Raw genomic sequence first — 22,518 nt, 5'->3', positions numbered from 1 at the left:
GGCCATTGTTTCAATGGGAAAAGGGGGGATAGGTTCCCGGTGGTTCGTGGTTCATAAGGGAAAATAAAAGATCATGTGAAAAACGATGAATACGCCCGCGAAAAACCACATACGCAAATCACAGGGCCGCAAATGTCGAAGCAAGTCAGAACTAGATTGGCACTCTTCGACGTCACAACGTCCACTGATATGCCTCCGCCCACATTATTACATCAATATAATACTTGTCTCAAGTTTAATTGAAATCCATTCAGACTGTGCCCAAGTTAGCACATTTTTACCTTACATGACCTCTCACCTTTGACCTATTGACCCCAAAATTTAATCAATTCATGTTTACATCATTGTACATTCCTGTACCAAGTTTTAATTTAAATCCCTTAAGCTGTTCACAAGTTCTCACATTTTTACCTGACATGACCTCTGACCTTTGGCCTTTGACCTCGGGACCCCCAAAATCTAATCAGTTAATCTTTACATCATTATACATATCTGTACCAAAGTTTGAATTAGATCACTTCAGCCACTCAAGTTATAGACCTATTACATATTTGCCCTTTGACCCCAAAATCGAATCACTTAATCTTTACATCATTACACACTTCAGCCGTTCTCAAGTTATAGACCTATTACAGACTTTGACCTTTGACCCCAAAATCGAATCAGTTCATCTTTACATAATTTTACATAAGTGCACCAAATTTGGTCAGAATCCCCATGACTGGTTCACAACTTATCGTAGTAACAGTATTTTTACCTAACATGACCTCTGACCTTTGGCCTTTGATCTCGTCACCCCAAAATCGAATCAGTTCATCTTTACCTCATTATACATACCTGCACCAAGTTTGACTAAGATCCCTTTAGCCGTTCTCAAGTTATCGCAGTAACGAAAACCTATTACGGACGGACGGACAGACGGACAGCCGGACGGACAACCTGAAAACATAATGCCTCTGGCAACTTCGTCGGCAGAGGCATAAAAACCACGAATACTCCCACCAAAGAATGTTGAATCGTGTGGTTGGGATGGTTTATGCACACATACAGCTGCTTTATGTGTGACGCATGGAAGATGGTCTGTGTGGGAGTGGTCTGTGTGGGAGTGGTCTGTGTGGGAGTGGTCTGTGTGGGAGTGGTCTGTGTGGGAGTGGTCTGAGTGGGAGTGGTCTGAGTGGGCGTGGTCTGTGTGGGCGTGGTCTGTGTGGGCGTGGTCTGTGTGGGCGTGTCTTATGATTTTTTTTTTTTTACTAGTAATTAAATTAACTAATCTGGGTGGGGTGGATAGAAGTATGGATGGTTGTTGTTTAATGGCTTATCAGCTTTGTTTTTTGTAATTCTTGTGAGTAAAATGAACCCAAGATTTCTTCTCCATTTAAATCATATAATTTGTAGGTCCAAGGGTCTGTATCCATTACATCAACGATTTTAAATAATTCATTAGTCCATTTTTTTGCATAACCTTTCTCAAAATGGCTTTTCCATCTGTATATTCTGACAATATCACCAACTTTAAATTTGGGTTTTCTCAAATTAATTTCCTTTTCCTATTCGAATTTTGTAAATGTTTCCGATGGTTTTGATTTTGTTGATGAATGAACTGTATTATTGTAATTATCTACAATATCCTGTATTAAATATACCCATTGTTGAGAACCGAGTTGTGTGAATTTTTTATACTAGGGCGTGCCCGTACTATATATATATCTAAAATTATATCCCCCCCCCTCTATTTACATGAAATGGTTTGGTCCATTCGCAAAGCCAAAGCGAACGGCTTGCGAGTACGGTGACAATCCCCCCCCTCTATTTACATGAAATGGTTTGGTCCAAAGCGAACGGCTTGCGAGTACGGTGACAATCCCCCCCCTCTATTTACATGAAATGGTTTGGTCCAAAGCGAACGGCTTGCGAGTACGGTGACAATCCCCCCCCTCTATTTACATGAAATGGTTTGGTCCAAAGCGAACGGCTTGCGGAGTTTGGTAAAGAAATCGCCATAGCCTGCACAAACGCGCAGGAAAGCGAAAGAATCGCAAATTAGTTTTAATTAGTTTTAAAACATAGTTTAACGCCAACATAGCGGCAACATAGTTTGCCAACGTGAAATAAATGAATACGCTCTCAAATGTGCCGTCCGAGGCAGAGTCTGTTCGCCACGTTCGGCACACGTGATAACTCGCTGCTCTCTGATTGGTTGAATCGTTTTTTGGACATAGCTCGGTAACTACTTGTCCGATTAATATGAAACCTTGAAAAGGCACATCCTCGGGTCCCCAGCAATATACCTGGCAAGTTTCAAGTATATCGGACCCGTGGTTGTCGAGAAACAGCGGTCACAGACACACAGACATACAGACATACAGAGATTACTGGAATTATAGATAGATTTATAATCTATCTTTCAAACTGCGATTAAAACGCTCAAAAACAACTGCCTTTCCTTCATTAAAGGTGCTGTATAATTTAATACCCTCCCCCCTTTTTTTTTCTTTTTTTTTTGTATACAAGATCGAGGCTCGTGAAAGAGCTAACATTAATCACACAAAAAGACAAACCGACACACAAAACACAAAAAACAAGGGGAGCGGCAGACAAGATGGGGAGAGAGGGGGAAGGACACAAACACAACATTTGAGAGCAGGGACATCGGGAGGACTTGGGGGGAGGTGGGAGAGGAATAAAACATATGAACACTGCAAGGACTCTGGGGTGAATTACCGGGGGTAGAAAAGATCAAGGTTTTCGATGGGGGAAGATAAGAGATGGTGGTGAACAGCTGTTTTAAAGACCTGGAGGGAGGAGTGGGATTGAAGGGAGTGGGGGAGTTTGTTCCAGAGGCGGGAGAAAAGGGGAATGAAAGAGTGAAGGTGAGCAGAGAGCCTAGACTTTGGCAGTTTAACCATAAGAGGGTTGCAGGCAGATCTTGTGTGACCTGAAGGAATATTGGGGGGACAGAGCACAGAGAGAGCTGGGGGAGCAAGGCCGGAGAGGAGTCGGTAGAAGACAGAAAGACCACCAACCTGCCTGCGGTGAGTGAGTGAAAGGCCCTCGGAGTTGACTACATCGCAGGAGATTCCAATGATTCTGAAAGCTTTGGCCTCAACAGCGTGAAGCCGAGCAAGGTGTGAGGCAGGAGCACCAGACCAGAGGGGGGAACAGTATTCCATTGAGCTGCGGATGAAAGCCTTGTATGTGGTGAGGAGCTCAGGTGTGCCAAGGAAGGACTTCGCACGATGGAGGATGCCCAGTCGGCGACTGGCTTTGGAGGCCCGCTTGGAAATGTGGTTTTCCCAAGAAAGATCATGGCAGATAGTGAGACCCAAAAGCTTGAGCGACAGAACTTCTTGGAGAGGATCGTTGAGAAAGTAGATGGGAGGGTTGTCCAGTCGGTCCTTTCGGAGAGACATTGTAAGAGTGTGAGATTTGTCAGGATTGAAAGACATGTTCCACTTGTTTGACCAGTCTGTGATTTTGTCCAGGTCTGCAGAGAGTGAGGAGGCTGCAGACTGCCGATCTGAGGGATGAGGAATGGAGCGGCAGATAGTGGAGTCATCAGCAAAGAGATAGAGAGGATTTTCCAGAGAGTCGGAGAGGTCATTGATGAAGACCAGAAAAAGCACAGGGCCCAGAACACTACCTTGGGGAACTCCAGCCAGAACAGGAAGGGAAGATGAGAGAAATCCATTCAGAGCCACACGTTGTCTACGACCAGAGAGGAAATCCGCAAGCCATGAGTGGAGATTTCCCTGAATACCATAGGAGGTGAGTTTGGTGAGCAGAGCTGGGTGCCAGACCGTATCGAAGGCACGTGATATGTCAAGTGAGACAGCTCTGATTTCCTGTTTGGCATTGAGGACCTCCATCCATTGTTGAGACAGCAGAAGCAACATGTCCAGAGTAGAATGACCTGGTCTGAATCCAAATTGATGATCAGAGATCAAGCCATTGGAGAAGAGGAAGGATTTGATATCTGAAGCAATGATGGATTCCATGACTTTGCTGATAATTGGGAGCAGGCTGATTGGTCTGTAGTTGCAAGGATCTGTTTTTGCACCTTTTTTGTGTAAAGCGGTAATGTTTGCTGATTTCCAAGAAGCTGGCAGATGACCTTGAGCAAAAGAGAGGGTGAAAAGAACAGAGAGAGGGTGAGATAGAGCGGCAGAGCAGGATTTTAGGACCCGAGGGCTGATGCCATCTGGTCCAGTTGCAGAATCAGAGTCAAGGTTTGATAAAAACTTCTCCGCCTTGTCAGGAGAGAAGGACACAGAGTCCAGGAGCAGTTGGGTTCGACTGGGAAAGGTGGGAACAGAGAGAGATGGGTTTGGGACACAAGATTTTGAGGCAAACACAGAGTTGAGGCATTCGGCTTTGTCACGTGCGGTGTCAACTGTGTAGCCATTTGAGGTAAGGGAGGGGATGGAGGGGGAACAAACACCAGAAACGGATTTGACCAGACGCCACGAGGATTTGGAGGAAGGAGACAGGTTTGAGAGTTCAATCTTGAGTGTGGAGAGATAGTGCTTCCTGGCACTCCTGAGGGTAGAAACACACTTGTTTCGAGCTTGGTGGAAGGAACTGAGATTGCCTTCAGTTGGATTTGCCTTCCAAGACGCAAAGGCAAGTTGTTTCAGGGCAACTGCCTCACCACAAGATTCAGTGTACCATGGATGGGAGGAAGGGTAAGACAACTGAAGACGAGATGGGATAAATCTGTGCATGAGAGAGAGCAGTTTGCTTTGGAAGAATTCCCAGGAAGAATTGATGTCAGAGGCATTAGAGATGGGAGACCAGTCCAGTTGATTGATGGCTGCTTGCAGACCGTGCCAGTCGGCCTGAGTGAAATGCCAGAATCATCGGCGCTGAGGAGGCTCTCTGAGAATGGCCAGTGAGATGTCCACTTTAACAAGCACATGATCAGAAGAACCGATTGGAGCAGAAGAAGAGCAGCAGACATTTGCAGGGAAGTTAGTCATAACCAAGTCCAGAAGAGAAGATACTCCATTGACTGAGATCCGGGTCGGGAAATTGACAGATTGTGTCAGTCCCAATGAGTCGCAGAAGTCCTTTGCTGAGGTGCCATGGCTGGTGAGAGATGAACCCACACCCAGCCAGCTGGCATGATGACAGTTGAAGTCGCCACATATGAGGAAGAGAGAGTTTGGATGAGTTGATAGAAGTTGGTCCATGTTGTCCGACAGAGAAATGTAAATGGAGTCATCACTGTTTGGAGGACGGTACAGAACACATATGAACAAAAGGTGGGAGCGGAGAGGAAGCCGTAGCCAGAGGTACTCCTGTGGGTGGGGTGGAGAGAGGGCAGTGCAGGGAGAGTGAGGAAGAGAGTTTTTGATAAAGATAGCCACCCCACCACCAGGACGAGGATCAGGTCTATCGTACCGGAGGAGGGAGTAACCAGGAAGAGATATTAAGGAATCAGAGACATCTTGAAGGAGGAAAGTTTCTGTTAAGCAGATCAAGTCTGGATTTTCAGAAGCAACCTGAATGGAGAGATCAATCAGGTTTGAGCGAAGGCCCCGGATGTTTGAGGTCCATACCGTTAGTGAAGAGAGTGGGGGAGCATCGGGTGCAGGGGAGGGGAGGGGAGAGGTAGGGTCAGATGAAGGGTGAGAGGGGATGTAGGAAGAGCAGTTGATAATGTGTCAGAGATTACAGAAGAGTTACAAGAAAGGGAAGGATGAGGAGGACGAAAGGTTTGATGGTGATGGCATGAGGCACAGTGAGAGTTTGTTTGAGGGGGGGCAGAGGAAAGTAGAAGGTTGGGGGAGGTGGAGGTATGACATAGGAGGGAGAGGAAGTGGGGAGGCAGCTTTGAGAAGGAGATGGGAGGAGGGAGAATTTGGGAGGGATGGTTGGGGGGGAGATTTGAAGGGGAGGGGCAAGGGGGGAGTTTAGAAAGTGGATGATTAATGAAAGATGAACATCTATCTATAATTCCAGTAATCTCTGTGTGTATGTTTGTTTGTACGTTTGTTTGTTTGTTTGTATGTCTGTGACCGCTGTTTCTCGACAACTACCGGTCCGATATACTTGAAACTTGCCAGGTATATTGCTGGGGACCCGAGGATGTGCCTTTTCAAGGTTTCATATTAATCGGACAATTACTTACCGAGCTATGTCCAAAAAACGATTCAACCAATCAGAGAGCAGCGAGCTATCACGTGTGCCGAACGTGGCGGACACACTCTGCCTCGGATGGCACATTTGAGAGCGTATTCATTTATTTCCCGTCGGCAAACTATGTTGCCGTTAAACTATGTTTTAAAACTAATTATAAAACTAATAAAAACTAATTTGCGATTCATCGTAACTGCGATATACGACCTTCCGGAGCTCCCGTGAGAGCGTGCGCCATTACGGATAGTAATTCAATTAAAAACATAAAAACATTGTCCCAATTCAGTCAGAGCGAAGGGCGTTGTTTTAAGCGAAGAGCGTTTTATTTTTCCCCTTAAATTCAGTCGCCGGACGGTGAAAGCTTTTTTTTGGGGGCAGCTACTGGCAGCCACGTACGGCCAATCACAGGACACGTTGTTGTGTCGACGTGCCGTGCTGTTTTCCCTCGCGGTTTGGAATGTTTTTCCTTTTCATTTTTTTTCTCTTCTCTTTCTACTTGATGATGGTAGCAGTTCTGTACTCGCAAGCCGTTCGCCGTTCGCTTTGGCGTTGCGAATGGACCAAAACATTTCATGGACCAAACCATTTCATGTAAAGCGTTCGCCGTTCGCTTTGGCGTTGCGAATGGACCAAAACATTTCATGGACCAAACCATTTCATGTAAATAGAGGGGGGGGGATATAATTTTAGATATATATATAGTACGGGCATGCCCTAGTATATAACAAATTGGGTTTGTTGTGATTTTCAAGTTGGCGATTCGTTTAAGAACGATGGATGAGGGATGGAATGAATGAGAATTTAGAGCATGGAGTGATTTGGAATCATAAGATATTGAATATTTTTTTGAAATGGAATGAGTTGAAGAGGAAATTGAAAGGAGCCTTTTAAATAAGAAGAAAAACAGCGTGTTGTAATAAACCACTGAATAAAACACTGAAGGGGATAGTTGAAACATATTTAAACAGAACTGTGAAGAACAATCTTATATTCAAAAAAATACCAATGGGGAGAGGATGCCTAGAGCGACGACCACGAGTCACTTGAACAGGGCAAAAGGTGGAAGGCAAGGGGAAAATGGGGGCGGGGTGAGACAGTGCACGTGGGCAGAGGCAAAAGCACACGAGGAGAAAGGGAAATAAAAGTTTTTTTTGTTTGTTTTTTTGTTTGTTTTTGGGGTGGGGGTGGGGGTTACAACGTTAGACAAATAGTAGATGTTTGGTGAAGCTTGGTGGAGAAGGGGAAATCAAAAAAGCTAGCAAAACAGCGAAGGAAGGAACAACCTTCGACGGGGGAAGCCTGGGGCTGCAAGGCCTTGCTCGCGACGCTGCAAACAAACGATTAATTTATGAAAGATAAACACTGAGAAACTTCCAAGGGGGACACTATAAGTTCACACACCGAACGATAAATACAGTTTCGACAAAATACAATTGTGAACAGACTTAACTTTGAAAAACGTGGAGACCGTGTGGACCATCGAAAACCCCTGCCACCGTCTCCGAGATCTCGCGAGATCTCTCCGAAGTTCTTCCCTTAAGAAATTTCATAAATATTTTGTTATAGAACTCTGTTCCCTCATCAGTCCATAACTTGTTTGGTTTCCTTTTGCTTTTACTAAATATTCCACTGAAAGCTAACATAAGAGTATCACCCCTTTTGTTTTTCAAAGGAACAACCCAAGCATATCTACTCCTCAAATCAATAACGGTTAAAGCATACCTGTATCCCCTATCATTATTCAATTCAATTAAATCGGTGGACCAGATGTGGTCGGTGTCTTTTGAATAAACTTTCCTTCTTTTAAACTTTGTGATTATAGGTTTATGTAATTCATCAGCCAAAAGCTCCTCAGTCTTGTTGACATCATTAGAGCCTAATAGTTTTTTGAGGGTGAATAACCAAGACCAGTGTTTCAATTTGGCACTTATCATTTTTTTCACAATAAACCTATCAACTTTCTCTCTCAACGTAGGATTTCGTATCAAAGACAAATTATACAACATTTCTCTGTCTGCTTCATGTTTTTCATCCAATGTAGTGGTATTCCCATAAGCAATATCATGTTTCATACACACTTCATCAACCATATTTATAGGTTTAGACCAAGGTTTAGGATTGTCAGTCTCATCTAATCTTTTATCCAAGTTTGTCCCTGGACCACAGAAAGAATACCCTGGAAGGTGTAATTCCCCTGGAATTCCAGTTGTTGTAAATTTGCTCCCTGACAAAAACTTTTGCATATCTCCCCCACTTTTATGCTTAGAAATGAATTGACACTTTTTAGAACCACACACTAAACATATCCCCTTTTCATAAACTCTATTATTTTTACCTTTAACATACGATATATTTTTCGTATTAGTTTTCTTTTTACAGTTAACACAATATCTCATGTATTTATTAGAAAAAGTCCTACATAGTGCCAAAGCCTTTTGGGTTTTCAACATATACATTTCTATCTTGATTTTTAAAACAGAAAGAATCCTTAGGAATGCCTTCACTCTCTCCTCCATTTATTTACAAATAAAACTAACTAAAGTCAATAACACCAACATCATCAACGACATAATCTTTTCCTTCTTCTTCTTCTTTATCCCCACTTTCTCGTTTAAATCTCCTCCCTGAAAGTGAAGACATTGACGCCGTTATTCTTGAAAATAATATTTCCATTAGACTTTTCATTTCTTTATTTTCCTCCTCAGTGCGTTGAGTTTGTTTATTTGCTGTAATACCTTCAATCTTTTATTAATCTCACTGATTTCCATCTTTTTATATTTTTCCTCCCTCTCTCTTTCCTCCCTCTCCTTTTTCTCACTTTCCTCCCTCTCCTCCTTCTCCCTTTCCTCCCTCTCCTTTTTCTCACTTTCCTCCCTCTCCTCCTTCTCCTTTTTCTCCCTTTCCTCCTTCTCCTTTTTCTCCCTTTCCTCCCTCTCCTCCTTCTCATTTTTCTCCCTTTCATCCCTCTCCTCCTTCTCCTTTTTCTCCCTTTCCTCCCTCTCCTCCCTCTCTCTCTCTTTCCTCCGTCTCTTCTTCAACTCCTTCCTCATCCCTTGCTACCCTTGAGTTTGAGCCCCAAAGAATATTATACATATATTCATCTGGATTTTGAGATATTCTTGTATCTGTAATTATTTTTCTCATAATAGGATACCAATAAAATTTGTTGATGATTTCTAAAAGAGTTTTATATTTCATAACTTTGAGAAGTTCATTTTTATTTAATATTTTAACCAAGTCTCTATTTGTGGGTTTAGCAATATCAGTAAAAGGCCAGTTTTTAATTACAAAATTCCCATATATATGCTCCAATTCATAAGGTATGTAATACCGAGCACCCTTTTCTTGTAGGTATCCTTGAATACAAAAATTATAATTCTCTTGTAGTCTTCTTCCTGCCATTTATGTATCAGAAATATATGTGAGATTAATATTATGACAGGTAATACCACCCCATCTTCCCACTACCAAATCGGTTTGTATTCCTCAGCTTTCTATCTTTATCTCATAACCTTCCTTCTTTGTCATACAAACCATCGCTATGCTATCATATTTTTTTATTATTTCCTAACTCATGTATTTGTTGTTTGCTAATTGTACTTCCACATAACTCCTTGTCCTCACCAAGCGGATAATATTCTTCTTTACGAGACTGATTAAAATCATGTAGGTCTTCTAAGTTTATTGAAAAAAACCAATTATACCCTAAATCCGGCATATCATACCCCCACTTATCTATTCACATATTAACTATATCTCCTTCTTTATAAAATTCAATTGTAAGCAGATAGTTCAATTTAATGAGGAAAGGTGTATGGTCTGTACGAGATGTTGTGGTTGTAAATGTGGTTGTAAATTTGGTGGTTGTAAATGTTGTGGTGTTGTGGTTGTAAATTTTATTTGTTTAACAAAACGTGCTTTTTTCTTTGTTGTGGTTGGGTGTTGTGGTTGAGGTGTTGTGGTTGTAAATTTTACTTGTTTAACAAAATGTGCTTTTTTCTTTTTGAATATATATTGTGATAAATCACAATCTCACCAAGTCATTCACGTCAGTAGGACCCGGATAAATTGATTAATTTATAAGTATTCTTCATATTAATAATTTTACTTATACTATATTTTTGTCGTTCAGCCTGTGCCTTTGTATAATAATTTGATAAATCAATATCCTGAGGGGATTCTCCAAAGATAGAACCATCTTTTCCAACATGTCATTTACATTAGATTAAAAATGACATCATAAAAATGTTCATTATTGTTGAGTTGAAATAATACATATAAACATAATTGACCACAACTTTTAGAATTAATTTCTTGAACTTGAAATGTTTGATAAACACCATTCTGTAAGAATTGTATTACTTCAACAGGTGGTGGCATACCATAACTATCAAAATAATATTTATCCTGGCTATTATGAATACAAACCCAATGAGAACCATTCTGTGTGTCTAAATTCATAATAATATTCTTTGTATTCTTGGACAACTTTGTTAATTCATCTCTCATACAGATTAACACATTATCAATTTTTAGTTTTTTACAATACTTAGCTAGTTCTATATTTGATGTTGTATTCTTTCCAAATTGTTTAAACCATTGATCCATTTATTTATGAGAAAGATACAATCCATTACCCCGTTTAGTTAGTTTAACACCCGCTTGAGCGATAGAGGAAAGCATATCTCCAACTAACAATCTCGCTCTATCAGGTAGGCTTTCAAGCTTTTCAGCAAAATCTACAATTACACCACTTCCACTAATTTGTTTCTCCAACTCCTCGTTATGTCTTTCCAATTATTTTTGAGCTTGAAGTTGTGCCTTCCTTTCGTTAGTGGTTTTTACCGCTGCTGAAATACCTCCCGTCAAGGCTCCCGCCGCACTTAAACCAGCAAATAAAGGTATTACAAATGGAAGAAATCCTCCACTCTTTTCCCTTGTTGAATATTTCTTTAACATAGGTTTTGACATTTTAATTCTAAGTGATCCAGCATCATTTAGTGTTTTTACCTGCTCTCTTGTGAGTAAAACATCAATTCTTACTGCTCCTTTTCTTTGAATTGTATTAACATTAATAAAACAAGGCTTTTGATTTTGAATACAAGATGTTAATTTATTAAGATTGATTTGATTAACATAAACCCCAGTTGGTTCTTTCCTACTCATTTGTTTATGAGAAAAAATCTATGTGATATTAATCATAGCACCATTATCTGTATTAATCTGTAATTCTGTTTCTTCCAAAAGCAAACAATATGTATCAACCTCTTCACTCTCCCCTCTTTCAATGTATAGAGAAGTATCCACTCTATTAGACTTTATAGTTTCTTTTTGAGAACTCAGGTCAATTGCGTAGATCGTATAAAGTTTTTGAAACGCAACCATATCCAAAATAGGATCATTATTACCGTTGCTTTCACACACCTTTTGGTAAGACTTGTAGGCTTCCGCATAATCATTTTTTTCCCAATCAATTTCCAATCTATCTCGCGGATAAAATGTGCCATCAAGAGAAACCCGAAGAGGTTTCACCTTAGCATTATCACTCAGCGCATTATTCTTATCAGTACCGTCATCTCCATCTGGTTTTTAAAAAATGAGCCATAGGTATCGTGGCTTTCCTTGAAGAACACCCAAATTCCAAGTGTAGGTAGTGTGTTCCAGTTTAACGTGTTGACATCTTCTTTTAAGGTATGATACATTTAGCGGGGTCTTTGAGTTAAGTCTTCTATTCAACATCTCTTCCGTTTTAAGATTAGGAGTATATTCACTAATATACCAACACAAATCATCTATCTATAATTCCAGTAATCTCTGTGTGTATGTGTGTGTGTATGTGTGTGTGTATGTCTGTGTGTCTGTGACCGCTGTTTCTCGACAACCACGGGTCCGATATACTTGAAACTTGCCAGGTATATTGCTGGGGACCTGAGGATGTGCCTTTTCAAGGTTTCATATTAATCGGAGAAGTAGTTACCGAGCTATGGCGATTTCTTTACCAAACTCCGCAAGCCGTTCGCTTTGGACCAAACCATTTCATGTAAATAGAGGGGGGGGGATTGTCACCGTACTCGCAAGCCGTTCGCTTTGGCTTTGCGAATGGACCAAACCATTTCATGTAAATAGAGGGGGGGGATTGTCACCGTACTCGCAAGCCGTTCGCTTTGGCTTTGCGAATGGACCAAACCATTTCATGTAAATAGAGGGGGGGGGATATAATTTTAGATATATATATAGTACGGGCACGCCCTAGTTAATAACAAATTTATTATTTTCACCAAAAGCATTTTCAACTCCAAAAAGCAACCTATTTACATTATCATTCCTTTGTAGTTGAAATCTAATTTTAAGCCCATACAAAACTTTATCATATTCACAAAATCCAAATATACCTTTAAGAGGTACTGCTATGGTAAAACTATTCTATGCTTTTGTTTCATCATTATACATTGCTTTCCTTTGACTATAACCAGGGTCAGCATTTGTTCCCGTTGACATATCAGGAATAAAACCTTCAACAGCTCCCTTACCCAGTCTATCACTAAACGAATATAGTGTAAATTTCATCATTTCAGATGTAGCAGAGACATAAATCAACCGCTTCAACCCCTTGTGTTCCAATATAGAGGCGGACACTATCAAACATTTTCCAGAATAAATCATTTACGAGTGTAGCATTAGTGTTATTCGCAGCCTTAGTGAATTTAAATTTACACAGCAAGAAACTATCAGCTAGATTCAAGTAAGTTTGTTGATTATTTATTTCAAAACTTTTTGTTCCGTTTGAATTCCAGTCTGTTCCTGTTATAGCATTTACCTTAAAATAATCTTCCTTTTTAGTGGAGTTTGAAATGATAATCGTATCATCCAAATCATAGATACTATCAATCGCTTCCATACTTGTATTTATATAGCATTAAAATCGTTGAAACCCTGACCCAAGTATTTGAATGATTTTTTGTCGTTCTTGTGAAGATAGTTGGGTTTTGCCTTTTTTCATTTCTTTGATTGCTTGTAATTTATGAGACTCCTTTTGAGCATCTTTTATACTCTTTATAGCACCCGCAACTGAGCCCACGGCAGAAGCAGTTGAACCAATTAGGTCTTTATGTTTAAGAATGGTTGAACCAATACCCATTAGAGTATCAATTATCCCATCTCCTTTATTTCTAAATTGATGCCCCACACCCCGTTGTCTCTTCGGTTTATAGTATCCTCTTCCAAGAAACATACCTTCACCCTTATAGTATGGTGAAAGGAACATCCCATCCCCTGTAATTATTTTATATTTTCCCAACTCGTGTTTCCTCACAATAACCATTATTTATTTATTGAAAAACTTCACGTAGGTGAATTCTGATGGATATAATTTCTTCATTAAAGGAGATCATACGATTATCTTGATCGGTTATCCTAAAATTCACTCTGTATATGGTTTTTCCTGACACGGGTAAATACACAAGATTTTTTGGTTCCATATTAAATTTATTACCAATCAGGGTTGAGTATGCGCTGAATGAAAATATTGTATTTGTTCTTATTCCATCGTTATAAGCACCATCAATCAAAACACAATGAATTAATACCGAATTTATACCGGAGGATATTTGAATGACATTATCACTGTAAAACGTCCCGTTAGTTTCAATCTTTTTTGAAGAGAAACCCAATAGCTCTCTAAACGATTTTTCAATCGTGAAATCAACTTTATAATTATTTCTAAGTTTAATAGTTGATTTGGAAGTGTGTTTTTGAATATCTATTACAATATTTTTTGGTTCATCACCTTGTTCTTTCATAAGGCGAGAGACTTCAGAAGATATTTGAGAAATCTCGTAATCTCCGGGTGAAACGCTTATAGTTTTATATCCACTTCCTGGATTATAACTAAACTTGTTGTTTTTCTCTGTGATATTAAAAAGGGTATTGTAAGTCTCCATTGACAACAAAGAAGCCTCATATTCTTTTGTGGGGTTAAGTTGTAGTGGGTAAGGGAATGAAGCTGTGTAATCACTTGTTGTGAAATTAAAACTAAGAATTGTGCTTCTCATTCTTATTTAATATGTAATAAAATATCTTTGTATTGACATTTATTAATTATTTTCATGTTCATCAACTGATCTAAAATGGCTGAGGCTTCATTAAAACAATTGTTGTTTCCAGCCTTCTTACTACCTAACAACAATAATAACCTATTAACTAATTGTGATGGGTCATTTGGAAGAAAGCTAACACCCGAACCAAGCTTACTTAAGCATCAATAAATATGTTTCTCCTTCTCATTCTTCTTACTTTTACCAGCAACAGAAACTCCATAATCAAGTGAGTTTAGTAAATCAATATATACCCTATCTTCCGCATTTTCCATATCAAGCGGTTCCTCAAAATAAGGTGAATTAAGCCTATTACTTGTTGCTCGTTTTCCATCTTCAGTTAGAAGAAACATTAATCTTGGAGTTAATTCAACATTTGGTTGAGCAGAACTTAAGAACACCAATTTATCATTAAATATCAATACCTTTTCTTTCACAAGATAGAACTGTGCTGGTTCTGCTGTTGGAATGAGACCTGCTCTGGTTTTTGAATCCGCCGAATATTCATTGTTTTGAAGAGCTTCCACAATATAATTGGGAAGTTGATTTACCTCCTCACGTTGCCTAAATAATCCTTCATCATCATATTCTAATTCTCCAAGTTCTTGCTCTGTCATTTGACTAAAATCTTTGAGCATTTGAAGTTTTTTCGGAGTAAATTATATCGTGGGAACTGTAGGTGATATCATTTGTTGAGTTTTTTAAAGTGGTTTTAAAATTTTCTCTTGTTTTCTTTCAAACGCTTCATCACCCGTCAGTTTGTCTCCTTTTCTTCTTTATCTCTTCCTGTTGCTTTACAACTTTTGACACCAACTCTTGATGTTCCTTAAACTTTCTTGCTCTTTCTTCGGTATTCATCTTCTGTATTTATTTATTGAAAAATATCATTTAATGAATTGTAAAGGTCAATGGGGAAATTTTCCTTTTCTTCATCATTATAGTAAATGTGTTGAAATAAATCCTTTTCTTTAAATATTTCATCAAATTCTTTATTAGTATTAATACGAGTTGTTATTTCTTCTTCACTAATACTTGTATCTCTGCTTTTCATACGTTTGTGTTGAGTCTCCTCATCGATATCAAAACCGAATGACAAAATCTTAACTCCCTCACCACGCACATGTTTAATAATTTGTCTCATTCCTTCAGGATTAGTTTCTAAAATCCCAAGACCGTTAGATTTTACTTTATTTAACTCACTCTTACAATGTGAATATTTTGTAGACCCAAGAGAGACCTCCTCAAATATTTGACCTTCGTTCCTCAATCGCATATGTTCCTCCATTGAAATGTAGTAATAATCTTCACCTTCTACTTCTCCTGGTCGCATTGCTCTGGTTGTAGTACCTTCAAAACGAATCATAGGGTGTTTTAAAAAAAAACTTACAATCTTTTCATTTTTACTATTCAAGAGTTTAGATTTATGAAAGTTCTTTCCAGAAGCAGATTTACCCACAAGTAAAAGATTTACCATTTACCAAAGATTTACCATAAAAATACATCCTTTAATATCTCATCTTGTTTCACAACAATATATTTATATTTTCCAATCGTGTGTTTCATATAATTTTCAAATTCTTTTTTACTACATAACGTAGAGCAATTATCTCTCCAAAAATTATTTACATCTATTGAATTTAACTTAAATAAAATAAAAGTATTGGCATTGTTTCTTATTGAGCGTCGAGGGAGTTGAAAATATGACTGACTAAGATAAATACAATTACAAGAAGAATGTCTCCCTCTTGTATAGTAGCTGTCCATTACTGTTTGATTTCTCTCATTAACACAATCATCAAAGATGACGAGGTTCTTTTTTGATTTATCTAAATCTTGAGGTGAAGGTATATCATCCGTATTATCACTGAGAATACAAGTTATGGGTTTTGGTTTCGATTTTGATTTCTGTGTATCACAAAATAATTGTATTATATCTTCAATATTATATCATTTAGTTTGTTTTGAAGTTTAAATAAACCGATAATGTCTTCCTTTTTAAGACCCGCATTAAAACCTTGTGATAGTAGTCGATACTCGGGTTGAAAACTTGACTTCGTAAAAATTATTAAATTATCATAATCTAAAAAATTAGGACCAAGGAGCATCTTTAAAAGTAAACAGGTTTTTCCACATCCGCTTGAACCAACTATTAGACATCTCAATGAATTTGGAATGTTTTTATGGTTATTAAATTTTATCTTATTTTCCCAAACGGGTAAAAAATCATTCATTTATATATTTGGAAAACAAGTCATCTAACTTTTTTTGAGCTATTTTAGAAACTCTATATTTTATCCTGAGTTCGGGTTTAATTTCAACATAATTCATTATTTTATTTATATAGTATCTTGTATTAACATTTCCATTAAAATTATTTTGAATAATAAATATCATTAAACCCTTATACATTTCCTCAATACAAATAGTCTCTTCCCTTGAAAGAAATGGTGTATTATCATCACAATACTTAACATTCATCTCTCTTATTAATCTTGTAAAGTAATTCATTTTTGGTTCTAATTTAAAAGAGTTATATATTTTTATATATTTTTTATTATCATTAATTAAAATTAAATCACAGAAAATACATTGTTTATATGAACCCTCATTATTAAGCCCTATTCTATCACAAGCCGGACAATTCTCTAATTTATCATATGGAGAGTCTGGAAATTCTAAATATCCTTCAGAACTTATCATATTTATATGGTAAATTTTTACTTAAACTAAACGCAAGTTTATTCATTAATAAATACAATGTTTCAAAGCACAAAAGACTAATTTCAATCAATCTCTACTTCGGTGAAAGATATAGAAAAATATGTCAAAGATGTTAAATTGAACAAAGATAAATATGGAAATTTTTGGGTAAAACCTGTTATGGAAAATAACATGAGCCCCTCTATTTTCTTTAAAGGAAGAGCTCTAACTATGCCTGGAAAGACATCTATTAAAGTATATCTAACAAAGGTTTCTCCTCTACTCCTGGCAATTTATTCAAAGCTTGAAAAAGTGATCGGACGCGATATGAGTAGGGCTTTTAAAATAAATGATAAGACCATCAACAATACACGTGGAGAAATTTGTATTTACTTTAATAATCCAAAGGGTGTAGATCTTAGTAAAATGAATGATGTTAATATTTCTGGTGAAATGTCATTTCGTTCTATGATAGTTAGAGATTATTTAAAGATAACTTTTGATATTAAAAATGTAGAGATTGAATCTGTTAATGAAAGAAAGTATATAGATATTGATGGGAATGTTTTTCCTGCTAATTAAATATGAGTCATTACAGCAGTGAAGATTTTACTATTTTATTGAACTCGGACGATAGTGATGATAGCATTTCATTGAACTCGGACGATGGTGATGATAGTATTTCATTGAACTCAAATGATAGTTATGATGCTAATAGTTTGTGCTCAAATGATAGTTATGAGAGTAGCTTTATTGATGACTCTGAGTATGATTCTGAGTATTCATGTGATAGTTATGACTCAGATGATTCTGAGTGAAAAAGTGTTTTAGTTTAAGTATAGTTTCATATATAAAAAGCCTGTAAAAAGGCACTTTCTTCTATAAGTGTTTTACTTTAAGCACAGTTTCATCTTTAAAAAAGCCTCTAAAAAGGTGTTTTACTTTAAGTAGAATTTTGCTATATAAATATGATCAAAGCAACGTATTGCGACGTTTGTGAACAAGAATATAAACAATACAAAAGACACCTTAAAACTAACAAACACACATTTAATCTACTTCACCTACTATCTCCTATTCAGAAGGAAACAAAACACTGTTCTGCCTGGAATAAAAATATCCTCAAGAAAGGCTTCGAAATCCATCTTAAAACAAATCAACATTTATCAAATTTTATCACAACTAAAAACTCTGATGGTGCATTCAAAGGACATATTAAAATAAGAGTCTTTAACTTCAAACCTCCTGAACCAGAGTCTATAGTTGATGCTGTAGAAATAGTTAAACCTGCTGTTCAAACGTTGATTGAAAAAACACTAAAAGAAATGAAACCACTTAAATTTTATATGGGAGTAAAATTAGAAATGACAAAGGACGAAGGAGTTATAGATACACCATACATGAGAACTGAGCCACACTTTATATCTTCATATCAAGATTTTAAAACATCAGGAGTCTATGATGAACTTATTAAACAAGAGCAAGATGTGGATAATTCAATCGTAGGAAGTGGATTCAATATAGGAAAAATTATTTACATAGACATTCATATTCTTAAATCAGATCCTCTAAAAGCTTCTTCTTACATTGATTTACCCAGTGTTATCAAAAATAGAAAAGCAGTTATCAATATCAAAAATAAAGACAATAAATGTTTTCTCTGGTCTATTCTAGCACACTTACATCCTCCAGATTTTCATGATGAAAGAGTATCTCATTATATAAAATATGAGAATACATTAAATACGAAAGATCTAAAGTTTCCGATGACTTTAAATGATATTCCTAAATTTGAAAAGTTGAATAATTTATCAGTTAATGTTTATGGTCTAACAGAAACAAACAACATTCAGGTTTTAAAGCTTTCTGACAATTGTAAACAAACTCATATTAATCTTCTATATTTTAATTCAGACGAAAATTCACATTATACATACATCAAAGATATTACAAAATTAATAAAACCACAAGTATGTAAAAGAACAAATAAAATATATATTTGTATGCGTTGTCTTAACTTCTTCCATACACAAGAAAGATTAGATAAACATTCAAATCATTGTGGTGAACATAAATCAACGGTAATCAACATGCCTAAAAAAGGCTCAAAGATCACATTCAAAGATGAAAAGAAAACAACAAAACATCCATTTGTTATATATGCTGATTTTGAAAGTATTTTAGAAAAAATTGATACTGCTTCTCCAGATCCAAAAGAATCATACACAAATAAATATCAAAAACATACTCCTTGTGGTTTTTGTTATTATATCAAATCATCCGTTGGTGATGAATATAACAAGTTAGAGGAGTATAGAGGCTCAAATGCCCCAGAGGAGTTTGTGAAACGACTAGAAAAAGACTGTGTTCGATTAACCAAGATAATGAGAGAAACCAATAAACCAATGTCCTTGACGAGTGAAGAGAAAAGGGAATTTAGAAAAAACAATGTCTGTCATATTTGTGAGGAAAAAATTGGTGAAGGCCAAAAGGTTAGAGATCATTGTCATCTCACTGGTAAATATAGAGGTCCGGCTCATCAAAGTTGTAATATTAATTATAAACTCCCCTCTTTCATTCCTGTCTTTCTTCATAACAACGCTCATTATGATACGCATCTATTTATTAATGAACTTTCAAAGACATCTGGAGACATTTCAGCAATTCCTAACACGGATCAGAAATACATTTCATTCACAAAAACAATTCATACATCTCCTATAACTCATATCAGATTTCTTGATACATTTAAATTCATGGCAAGTCCATTGGCCAACTTGGTTCAAAATCTAAAAGAGTTTCCATGTCTTTCAGAGTATTTTTCAGATAAAGATTTACTAACACAAAAGGGAATTTACCCCTATGATTATATGGACTCATTTGAGAGATTAAATGAAACACAACTTCCTTCAAAAGAAAATTTCTATAATAAATTAAATAATAGTCATATATCTGATAAAGATTATGTACACGCACAAAATGTTTGGGAAAAATATAACATCAAGAATCTTGGTGAGTATCATGATTTGTATCTCAAAACTGATGTGCTTTTATTGGCCAATGTGTTTGAGGTTTTTAGATCTGTTTGTCATGCTGGATATGGATTTGATCCTGTTCACTATTACACAGCGCCTGGATTAGCCTGGAGCGCGATGTTGAAAATGACTAAACAAGATTTGGATTTGATAACCGATGTTGATATGCTTTTGATGATTGAAAAGGCTAAAAGAGGTGGAATTTCACAAGTCTGCTCGAGCAGATACGCAAAAGCAAATAACAAATATCTTCCGAATTATGATTCAACGAAAGAGAGTTCTTACTTGATGTACTATGACGCGAACAACCTGTATGGTTGGGCAATGTCTCAAGCTCTTCCTTATGGAAAACTTAGATGGGTAAAGGAAAAAGACTATAAAAAGGTTTTGCGAGATGTATGTATCTCTACACAAAAAGAATTTGAATCATCCAAGGTCGGTTATTATTTTGAGGTCGATTTTAAATATCCCGAAGAACTTCATAATAAACATAAAGATCTTCCATTGGCTTGTGAGAAGGAAAGTCCAAAGAAAGAATGGTTGAGTGATTATCAACGATCGTTTGATATAGGTGAATCAACAGAAAAATTACTTACTGCATTATATGACAAGAAGAATTATGTTCTACACCAAAGAAATTTGCGACAATATTTATCAGAAGGTCTAAGAGTAGAGAAGATCCACAGGGTTCTAAAGTTCAATCAAAGTCATTGGCTAAAGGGGTACATTGATTTTAATACACAAAGAAGAACAGAGTCAAAAACAGATTTTGAGAAAGACTTTTATAAATTGATGAATAATGCGGTCTTTGGTAAGACTATGGAGAATGTGAGGAAAAGACAAAATATCAGACTAGCAACATCTTGGGAACAAGCATCAAAATTTATTAATAGACAGAGTTTTACTAGAGCCGAGGTCTTTACTAAGAACTTTTGTGCGATCCATTTGGTTAAAGAGAGTATTGAAATGGACAAACCTATTTATATTGGAACATCAATTCTTGATTTATCAAAGTCATTAATGTATGATTATTTTTACAATAACTTGAGGAAGAAATATCAAAATGATGTTAATCTACTTTATATGGATACAGATAGTTTTAATTTGAAAATTAATACTGATGATGTTTATTCAGACATGAAAAAGGACATTAATATCTATGATACTAGTAATTATAGTCCAGAGAGTGAGTTGTTCTATTCTAAAAATAAAAAGGTGATAGGAAAGTTCAAGGATGATTTGGGAGGAAGTGTTATGAGAGAATTTGTGGGATTGAGGTCAAAGGCCTATGCTTATAAATACATTGTGAATAACGTTGAAAAGACTGATAAGTTAAAAAGTGTAAAGAAAAATGTTATTAAAGAAACAATAAACTTTGAAAATTATTATAATTGTTTAACAACAAAGAAAGAAGAGTTTAGAAAGATTAATTCAATAAGAAGTTATAAACATCAATTATATTCAGAAGAGGTGAATAAGAAAGCATTGGGGGCTTTTGATGATAAGAGGTTTATTTTAGAAAATGGAATTGATAGTCTCCCTTATGGTTATAAGTGTTAAAATATATATAAGTGATAAGATATATAAGTGATAAGATATAAGTGATAAGATATATATATAAGTGATAAGATATATAAGTGATAAGATATAAGTGATAAGATATATATGCGATAAGACATACAGGGTCCGTCAGGGAGGTGTGACGATTTTCAGAAAACTCGTACACAGTTATTTTTAGTCGAATTTCAATTTTTATTTTTTTTAAAGACTACATATATAATGCCATGTAAAACACTGTAACAAAGACATTTTAAAAATGTAATTCATGTTTGAAAAATGACCATCTAAATGGCGGCCGTTCTTGTCCAAGCATTCTTGCAGACGCGTGGAAAAGTTCCAGCATTTCTCAGCACAGCAGCATCCCTCAGCAGTTCCAGCATTCTTTCTGCGAACGTAAACCACCGTACGAAATCATTCTGCTGCAGTTCTTGAACCACCATTATTTTGTACGCGTGATAATGAAGGTCCAAGTGCAAAATTTGACGAACTGATCTGTCTGACATCCGTAGAGCGCGAGCGTGCCGTACCGCTGACCGACGAGGGCTGGCCTCCACAGCTTGTCGAACCCTTTCGATGTTTTCCGGGGTCCTAACGGTTTGATCACCTCCCCGAGCTGCTCCTGGCCTCACAGATCCAGTTGCCCTGAAGTTTTTTACCCACTTCAATATTGTGTTTCGAGACGGAACGGCGCCACGTCGACCAACATTGAAGTGAGTACGAAATCTGCGCTGTGTAAGCACCACCGAACTACCCGTTTGAATAAACGTCTCAACAACAAAGACGCGATGTTCAATCGTCCACAGCTCCATGGCTACTGAAATGGCGCCTAACAACGAGTAACCAACAGCCATCACGAGTAACCAACAGCCATAGACCCCCCCACTTGCATTGTTATACCCAATTCAAACATGAATTACATTTTTTTAATGTCTTTGTTACAGTGTATTAAATGGCATTATATATGTAGTCTTTAAAAAAAAAAAAAATTGAAA

General features: G+C 36.9%; 2 protein-coding genes across 5 annotated transcripts in view; both read right to left on the bottom strand.

Annotated features, from left to right (window-relative positions):
- The window catches only part of LOC144891596 (uncharacterized), a 710,104-nt gene that overhangs the window by 121,519 nt on the left and 566,067 nt on the right, over positions 1 to 22,518 (bottom strand). The window lies entirely within an intron of this gene.
- Positions 1 to 22,518, bottom strand: part of LOC137424622 (dynamin-like GTPase OPA1, mitochondrial) — a 169,621-nt gene that overhangs the window by 98,016 nt on the left and 49,087 nt on the right. The window lies entirely within an intron of this gene.

Source organism: Myxine glutinosa, chromosome 4 (genome assembly GCF_964187855.1).
Source record: "Myxine glutinosa chromosome 4, kmMyxGlut1.1, whole genome shotgun sequence".
NCBI lineage: Eukaryota > Metazoa > Chordata > Myxini > Myxiniformes > Myxinidae > Myxine > Myxine glutinosa.
The sequence above is the reverse complement of the archived record's forward strand: the minus strand, read 5'-3'. Positions and strand labels throughout refer to the sequence as shown.